This window comes from Capra hircus, chromosome 2 (assembly GCF_001704415.2).
Source record: "Capra hircus breed San Clemente chromosome 2, ASM170441v1, whole genome shotgun sequence".
Taxonomy (NCBI): Eukaryota; Metazoa; Chordata; class Mammalia; order Artiodactyla; family Bovidae; genus Capra; species Capra hircus.
In genome coordinates, this window is record NC_030809.1 from 111,032,932 (window position 1) to 111,042,345 (window position 9,414).

A 9,414-nucleotide genomic window follows, 5' to 3' on the forward strand; every position below is an offset into this window, starting at 1 on the left:
TAGAGACCACATACTACTGCGAAGTCCCAAGATGGAAGTGACCTGGATCTCAGTCATCGCAGGGAGACCAGCTGCCTTATAAATCGGCCCACTGGCAACTGGGCTTTGCATGAGGAAAACTAAAGCCATGTTATTTTAAGCCTCTAAAATTTGGTGCTTCATTTCCTACTGCAGCAGAATCTGTCCTGTCTTAATTAATACAATAGAGAAATGGCAAATTGCCCAAATAATCAATAAATGAGTTAAACAATGAGGCCTCGCTTTCCATGTGTTAAACTGAAGAGAAAAAAACCCTTAAATATTAATATTCAGTGCAGTTGGGGAAAGGGTAATCTTTGCAATAAATTAGACTGTGTCAAATAGATATCCATATAGAAAAATATGCATTTTGACCCCTATCTTACACAAAATACAAAAATACATTTCAAATGGGTTGCAGATCTAAATATGAAAATAAAAGATAAAGCATTTAAAATAAAACATAGAGAAATATCTGCCTGACTTACAGGTGGGCAAAGATTTCTTAAACAGAACATAAAATGTGCTAACCATATGGAAGAATAGACAGGTTGAACTATATTAAGATTAAAAACTTCTAATCATGGGAAGACGTTCTTTGACTAGTGAAAGCAAACATGGAGTGGGAAAATACTTGCAAGACATACACCTGATAAAGGATTCATATTCAGAATATGTAAAATGGCAACATAACAACAATAATAACCTCTTACAAATCAATAAGGAGAAGAGAATACAGCAGAAAAGTAGACAGCTTGAACAGCGACCACAAAACAGCATATCCAAATGGCTAAAAAATTTGTGAAAAGATGGTTAACACTTTTGGTTAACAAGGAAATGCAAATTGAAGCCAAATAAGACACCATTTATGAGAAGACTAAAATGAAAAAGACAAAATGTTAGACAGCATGTAGAGTACCAGGAACTCTCATATCCTGGAGGAAGTAAAAAGTGGTACCCTGAGAAAACAGGGCAGTAAATACCAAAGCTGAAAACAAACACATGTCTGATCCATCATTCATTCCTAAGTCATTCCCAATAGAAATGCACACGTATATTCATCAAGGGACATAACAAGAATGTTCATAAACCAGCGCTGTTTATAATAGCCCCAAACCAGAGACTACCCTAATGCTTACCGGAACAAATACATTGTAGAACATCCACACGGTAGAATACCATACAGAAATGAGAACGAACCACAGATAAACCCAGTGACATGATGAACTGTACAAACATAATGCTGCACAAAAGAAAATAGACACAAAAGATTACACGCTATGTGATTCTATTTATCGAAAGTTCAAAAACAGCTCAAACTATCATGCTGCTGCTAAGTCGCTTCAGTAGTGTCCAACTCTGTGCGACCCCATTGACGGCAGGCCACCAGGCTCCCCGCCCCTGGGATTCTCCAGGCAAGAACACCTGGAGAATCCCTGGGGCGGGGGAGCTATAATGTCAAAAATCAAGACAGTGGTTGCACCTTTGAGGGATATATGAGAGAGAATTCTGAGATGCTGACAATGCTCTGTTTCTTGATTGACGTTCAGATTATATAGTATGTTCACTCTGAAAATTCATCAGACTACACAATTAGATATGTATACTTTGCTGTATGTTTATCTTACTGCGATAAGATGTTTAATGTATATAATAAAAATATCAGTTCAGTTCAGCTGCTCAGTCATGTCAAACTCTTTGCAATCCCATGGACTGCAGCACGCCAGGCTTCCCTGTCCATCACCAACTCTCGGAGCTTGCTCAAACTCATGTCCATAGAGTCAGTGACACCATCCAACCATCCCATCCTCTGTCATCCCCTTCTCCTCCTGCCTTCAATCTTTCCCAGCTTCAGGGTCTTTTCCAATGAGTCAGTTCTTGCATCAGGTGGTCGACATATTGGAGTTTCAGCTTCAACATTAGTCTTTCCAATGAGTATTCAGGACTGATTTCCTTTAGGATGGACTGGTTGGATCTCCTTGCAGTCCAAGGGACTCTCAAGAGTCTTCTCCAACACCACAGTTCAAAAGCATCAATTCTTCAGCACTCAGCTTTCTTTATAGTCCAACTCACACATCCATACATGACTACTGGAAAAACCATAGCTTTGAAGAGACGGACATTTGTTGGCAAAGTAATGTCTCTGCTTTTTAATATGCTGCCTAGGTTGGTCATAGCTTTTCTTCCAAGGAGCAAGTGTCTTTTAATTTCATGGCTACTGTCACCATCTTCAGTGATTTTGGAGCCCAAGAAAGTAAAGTCTGTGATTGTTTCCATTGTTCCCCATCTATTTGCCATGAAGTGATGGGACCGGATTTCATGATCTTGGTTTTTTGAATGTTGAGTTTTAAGCCAGCTTTTAAACTGTCCTCTTTTACTTTCATCAAGAGGCTCTTTAGTTCTTTGCTTTCTGCCATTAAGAGTGGTGTCATCTGCATATCTGAGGTTATTGATATTTCTCCCAGCAATCTTGATTCCAGCTTGTGTTTCTTCCAGCCCGGCATTTCACATGATGTACTCTGCATATAAGTTAAATAAGCAGGGTGACAATATACAGCCTTGACATACTCCTTTCCCAATTTGGAGCCAGTCTATTGTTCTATGTCCAGTTCTAACAGTTGCTTCTTGACCTGCACACAGACTTTTCAGGAGGCAGGTAAGATGGTCTGGAATTCCCATCTGTTGAAGAATTTTCCACAGTTTATTGTGGAAAATAAACTTATTGTGGAAATAAACTTATTATCCACACAGTCAAAGGCTGTGGCATAGTCAAAAGCTTTGGCACAGTCAATAAAGCAGAAGTAGATGTTTTTCTGGAACTCTCTTGCTTTTTCAATGATCCAATGGATGTTGGCAATTTGATCCTTGGTTCCTTGCCTTTTCTAAATCCAGCTTGAACATCTGGATGTTCATGGTTCACGTATTGTTGAAGCCTGTCTTGAAGAATTTTGAGCATTACTTTGCTAGTGTGTGAGATGAATGCAATTGTGTGGTAGTTTGAGCATTCTTTGGCATTACCTTTCTTTGGGATTGGAATGAAAACTGACCTTTTCCAGTCTTGTGGCCACTGCTGAGTTTTCCAAATTTGCTGGCATATTGAGTGCAGCACTTTCACAGCATCATCTTTTAGGATTTGAAATAGCTCAACTGGAATTCCATCGCCTCCACTAGCTTTGTTTGTAGTGTGCTCCCTAAGGCCCACTTGACTTCAGAATCCAGGGTGTCTGTACACATTCCGCAAATCCCATATCCTGCGTGTGTGCTCAGTGGTGTCCTACTCTGCAGCCCATGGACTGTAACCTGCCAGGCTCCGTTTTCCATGGAGTTTCCCAGGCAAGAATACTGGAGTGGGTTGCCATTTCCCACAGATTGAACCCAAGTCTCCTGTGTCTCTTGCACTGATGAGTGATTCTTTACCACTGTGCCACCTGGGAAGCGCCATTCGATAAATACATAATACCAAATTATAGCAAGTACCTAATTAAATTTGTATCTTCATACATTGTTGGTATTAAGGAGAAACTGTACAACCATTTCAGAAAATAATTTGGATGTATATGTGCAATAAACATTAAATATAGAACAACATACATATATTCTCATTTCTGAGAATCTTGCCTAAGGAAAAAATCCAAAACATGAGAGAAAAACTATGAACAGAAATTTTTATCACAGAGATAAGCTCAATTCTAACTATAGCATATCCTCTTGGTATATTTTTATTCAGCCACAGCTTTGACTGTTTGGAAAACTCTAGTGCAACATAAGAAAAATTTTGTTATAATGCAAGGTGAAAAAGGAAATTGCATAATCTAATTATTATAATTAAATGAGGATATAATTTAAAATAAAATGACTAGAAAGGAAAACACACAAACGGCACGTATACAACATCCTTTCTCAGTCTCAATCACTCCACAAATCACATAGGTAATGATGTCTCTTAAATCAGTATCTCTAGCCCACACATCTCTTTTGAGCTCCAGGATAATCAAACTCATCATTCTTCCCTTAGATGTTCCACAGGTCCCTCAATTTTAGTCCTATATTTTTTTGCCTTGGTTGAAACTCAGCTGAGAATAAGAACAGGGATAATTATCGAAACCAGAGATCTGAGAGTCTTTCTTCTTTTCCTTCACTCCACATTCCTGATGCTCCCATCCCTTCAGTTCAGTTCAGTTCAGTCGCTCAGTCGTGTCTGACTCTTTGCGACCCCATGAATCGCAGCACACCAGGCCTCCCTGTTCATCACCAACTCTCAGAGTTCACTCAGACTCACATCCATCGAGTCAGTGATGCCATCCAGCCATCTCATCCTCTGTCGTCCCCTTCTCCTCCTGCCCCCAATCCCTCCCAGCATCAGAGTCTTTTCCAATGAGTCAACTCTTCGCATGAGGTGGCCAAAGTACTGGAGTTTCAGCTTTAGCATCATTCCTTCCAAAGAAATCCCAGGGCTCTTCAGAATGGACTGGTCGGATCTCCTTGCAGTCCAAGGGACTCTCAAGAGTCTTCCCCAACACCACAGTTCAAAAGCATCAATTCTTCAGTGCTCAGCTTTCTTCACAGTCCAACTCTCACATCCATACATGACCACAGGAAAAACCATAGCCTTGACTAGACGGATCTTAGTCGGCAAAGTAATGTCTCTGCTTTTGAATATGCTATCTAGGTTGGTCATAACTTTTCTTCCAAGGAGTAAGCATCTTTTAATTTCATGGCTGCAATCACCATCTGTAGTGATTTTGGAGCCCCCAAAAATAAAGTCTGACACTGTTACCACTGTTTCCCCATCTATTTCCCATGAAGTGATGGAACTGGATGCCATGATCTTTGTTACCATTCCCTAAGTCTACTCAATCTCCTAAAGAGTCCTTTCAATTCATCCCTATCCGTCCATCCATCTTTCTGCTATTGTCTTAATTAATATTTCCCACCTAAATTATTGCAAGACCTCTCTAACTAGTCTTCTTGCTTTCAGTCTCTTTCAGTTGAGCTGCTGTGGTCATAGTTGTAATATCAAATCTGAGTGTGTTTTCCACTTTAAAATTCTTCCGTGGCTACTCATAAGTGACTGAATAGAGTTCAAACTCTCTAGCACAGCCTGTGTGATTCTTTTTTATCTTGTTATCACCTGCCTGTCTTTCCAGTTTTAAGTCTGGTTACTCCCTGACGGGCAACCCACACTCCAGCAACACCAAAGTTATTACAGTGGCCAAACAGGTTGTACACTCTGTCTCACTTGCTTTCTTCCAGCTCAGAATTCTCTTTCTTCCACCTTTTCCTGACCTTATTTACCTGGCCCACTATTCAAGACTCAGTTCAAGATTTTTCTTGACTGGGAAAATTTCAGGGATCATATTTTTATATGGTTGTAATCACGGGGTACACTCAATTTTCCATCTTGTTTCTATCACTACATTAAAGCATGAGCAATTTTCTAGTTTGTCAAGGTGCTGTTCATAATCATCATTCAACATGCAATAAGTTCTCTGTCTTCTTTGCTTCCACCATCTGCTCTATATAGCTTTTATTACATCACTTATCACTTTGTTTTGTAGCCATTTTTCATGTGTTCACCTCCCCCACAAGGCCCTGAATTACTTAAGGGCAGAGATTTTTGTGGATTTTTGTAGATTTCTACATCCCCAGCAAAGAGTCTGCTGCAGAGTAGGAATTCACTAAATAAAACTGAATGCATGCTAAATAATGTTTAGCACAAGAAAATGTGGTAATATATTTTTGCCTTTTCTCAGTTGACCGAATTTTCTGTGGCTACTTATTTATTTATATTTGCCATCTTTAAAAAAAGAAGGGATTCAGAATATAATTTTCAGTAGTATTATATTACCTTCACCACTTTAAATTATTTTTTATTTATTAAATATACTACAACTCCCAGTTTTGTTTTGTGTGTATACAATGAAGAGAGGTTTCCTTGGTGGCTCAGACAGTAAAGAATCTGCCTGCAATGGAGGAGACCTGGGTTCAATCCCTGGGTTGGGAAGATCCCCTGAAGAAGGGAATGGCTACCCACTCCAGTATTCTTGCCTGGAGAATCCCATGGGCAGAGGAGCCTGGTGGTCTATAGTCCATGGGTCACAAAAAGCTGGACACGACTGAGCGACTAAAACACACACACACACATGAAGAAAGACTGGAGAAGCGGTTGTTATCGCTTGCTTTATTTGTAACACACTTCTTTGTACCTAATTAATAGTTAATACTCAGTCCTTACCTTTTAAATCCTTCTAGTAGTATTTGACTCATCTGATTACTCCATCCTCCTCGAACCCCTGTATTTCTTTGACCTCTGGGGCATTCTCCCAGTTTCCCTCCTAACTTGACAACTTCTTTTGATCAGTCCTGTTGCTGGACTCTCTGCTTTCTCTTCTGGTCCACTAAATGCTGGAGCCCACCAAGGCTTCAATCCATGAGTCCCCTCTTTTCTCTCTTATAATCAACTACCTGAGTCCCTTTGGCCCTGGTTCTCAAGCTTGGCTACATATTAGAATCATCGGAGTCACTTCTAAAAAGAAACACCAAATCCCTTTTCTACCATAACCTCTGGGGGCAGAGCTATGATTTTATAGGTTTTAAAGCACCCCAAGTGATTCTAATGTGGGACCAGTGTTGAGGATCACATTGAATGGATTTAAATAACATGTACACAGATTAGTTCAAAATATGTGTCTCCAGCTCTAACCTCTCTTTGAGACCTGACCTCAAATATCCAGTTAGTCCTCAACAGCTTCTCTTGTGCTATCTAATAACTACTGTGTCCAAAACTAAATGCTTGACTTTTACCCTCAAACCTGCTCTTTCCCTAGTCTTCCCATCTCTGCAAATGGTCCCATCATTTAGCAGTTGCTGCCACCAAAATCCTGGGAATCACCTTTTAATCCACATCCCTCTCACTTCTCACTTTCACATAATTCAGTCCTGATCTGCTGCTGCTGCTGCTTAGTCGCTTCAGTTGTGTCCAACTCTGTGCGACCCCATAGACGGCAGCCCACCAGGCTCTGCTGTCCCTGGGATTCTCCAGGCAAGAACGCTGGGGTGGGTTGCCATTTCCTTCTCCAACGCATGAAAGTGAAAAGTGAAAGTGAAGTCACTCAGTCGTGTCCAACTCTTCGTGATCCCATAGACTGCAGCCTACCGGGTCCTTCCATCCATAGGATTTTCCAGGCAAGAGTACTGAGTGGGTTGCCATTGCCTTATCTACTGTGCACTAAATATATTTTCCAAATTTTACCATTTCCCCTCTCCTCCAAGTCTACTGCCCTAGCCTAGGCCAGCATCATCTCTCATAGAGCTAAAGCAATACCTGTAATTAGGTAGGCTTCCTGCTTCCACTCCTGCATTCCTATCCTCCATTTTTTCCCCCTTGTGATGGGAACTTTAAGGATCTACTATTAGCAACTTTTATATATATCCATGGTATGTGTTAGTCGCTCAGTCATATCTGACTCTATGCAACCCCATGGACTGTAGCCTGCAGGCTCCTCTGTCCATGGAATTCTCCAGGCAAGAATACTGGAGTGGGTTTCCATTCTCTTTCCCAGGTACATATATGCCAGACAGCAGTGTTAACTAAAGTCATCAAGTTGTACATTATATCATCAATACTTATTTATCTTATAATTTGAAGTTTGTACCTTTTAACCCCCTTATTCCAATTCCTCCATCCCCCACCAATAGTCAATGTATTTCAGACTGAATGAAATATGGTAGTAAGTAGTCAGTAAATAGAGCTTCCCAGGTGGCACTAGTGGTAAAGAACCCGCCTATCAATGCAGGAGACACAGTAGGTCAGGAAGATCTGCTAGAGGAGGGCATGGCAACCCACTGCAGTATTCTTGCCTGGAGAATCCCATGGACAGAGAGGCCTGGTGGGCTACAGTCCATAGGATCACAAAGAGTTGGCCATGACTGAAACGACTTAGCATGCATGCACTCTATGAATAACATAATGAGTTGGGGGAACTGAATAAACATATAAGTAATTAGAATAAATGTTATAGATCTGGGTCAAAAGAATTATATCCTGGTTAACATATATCATCATGGAAGGTGACTGCAGCCATGAAATTAAAAGACACTTGCTCCACTAAAGGAAAGCTATGACAAACCTAGACAATAGCAGACTAAAAAACCAGAGACACCACTTTGCCAACAAAGGTCCATAAAGTGAAAGCTATGGTTTTTCCGGGAGTCAGGTATGGATGTACGAATTGGACCACAAAAAAGGCTGAGTGCCAAAGAGTTGATGCTTTTGAACTGTGGTATTGGAAAAGACTCTTGAGAGTCCCTTGGACTGCAAGGAGATCAAACCAGTCAATCCTAAAGGTAATCAACCCTGAATAGTCATTGGAAGGACTTATGCTGAAGCCAAAGCTCTAATACTTTGGCCACCTGAGGCGAAGAGCTGCCTCAGTGGAAAAGACCCTGATGCTGGGAAAGATTGAAGGCAAAAGAAGGGGGTGGCAGAGGATGAGATAGTTAGATAACATCACCAACTCAACAAACATGAATTTGACTCCAGGAGATAGTGAAGGACAGGGGAGCCTCGCATGCTGCAGCCCATGCAGTTGCAAAGTTTTGGACACAACTTAGCAACTGAACAATGAAAACAATAATGTATATAGAGAGGAAATGAACCAAAGAAATAGGAAATTTCCATCATTGTCAGAGGGACAGAAAACCCTGGGTTGCACCTCAAACACTGCTGTAGGAGTCCTTGGCATGCAGAATTGTCAGTGTCTCGAGGGCAGAGGGAGGGTCACTGGAAAGAGAAATCAAACTTGAAACAGAACAGCTCAAAGAAAAGGAAGTATCAGAGATATTGGACAGAAGTTTGTTCAGAAACTGTCTCTTCTCAACTACCAAAGTGATGCAAGTATAAATTTTTTTTTTGGTTCAAAGTCATTGCTGAATAAGGCCCCCGAAGGATATGGACACATCCTCTAGCAAGGGTTTAGTGAATTTTTTAAAACAAATACGTTTTTATATTAATAGCATCAATGTTTTATTAGCTAGCATCTTTAAATGCTTATCATATGCCAAATACCACTTGGAGTGTTTATATGCATTATCTAATTTGATTCTAACAATAAACTCTATGAGACAGGTATTACTATTATCCTTATTTTGCAAATGAGAAAGCTGAGGCTTAGAGAGATTAGGGAGCTTGTCCAAAGTAATGCAGGTATTAAGGGAAGAAACCAGACTTGAAACCCAGAGAGGCTTGAGGCCAAAGTCTATGCTCTAGACTGCTCTGGATAGTGCCTTTTATATATTTCCATCCCCAAAGACTATGCTTTTAAATTTCTGAAAGTCATGAAGCCTTTCAATTACAGACTGGAGCTGAAAGGAAGTGTGCTTTTTAGCTTTTTGCCC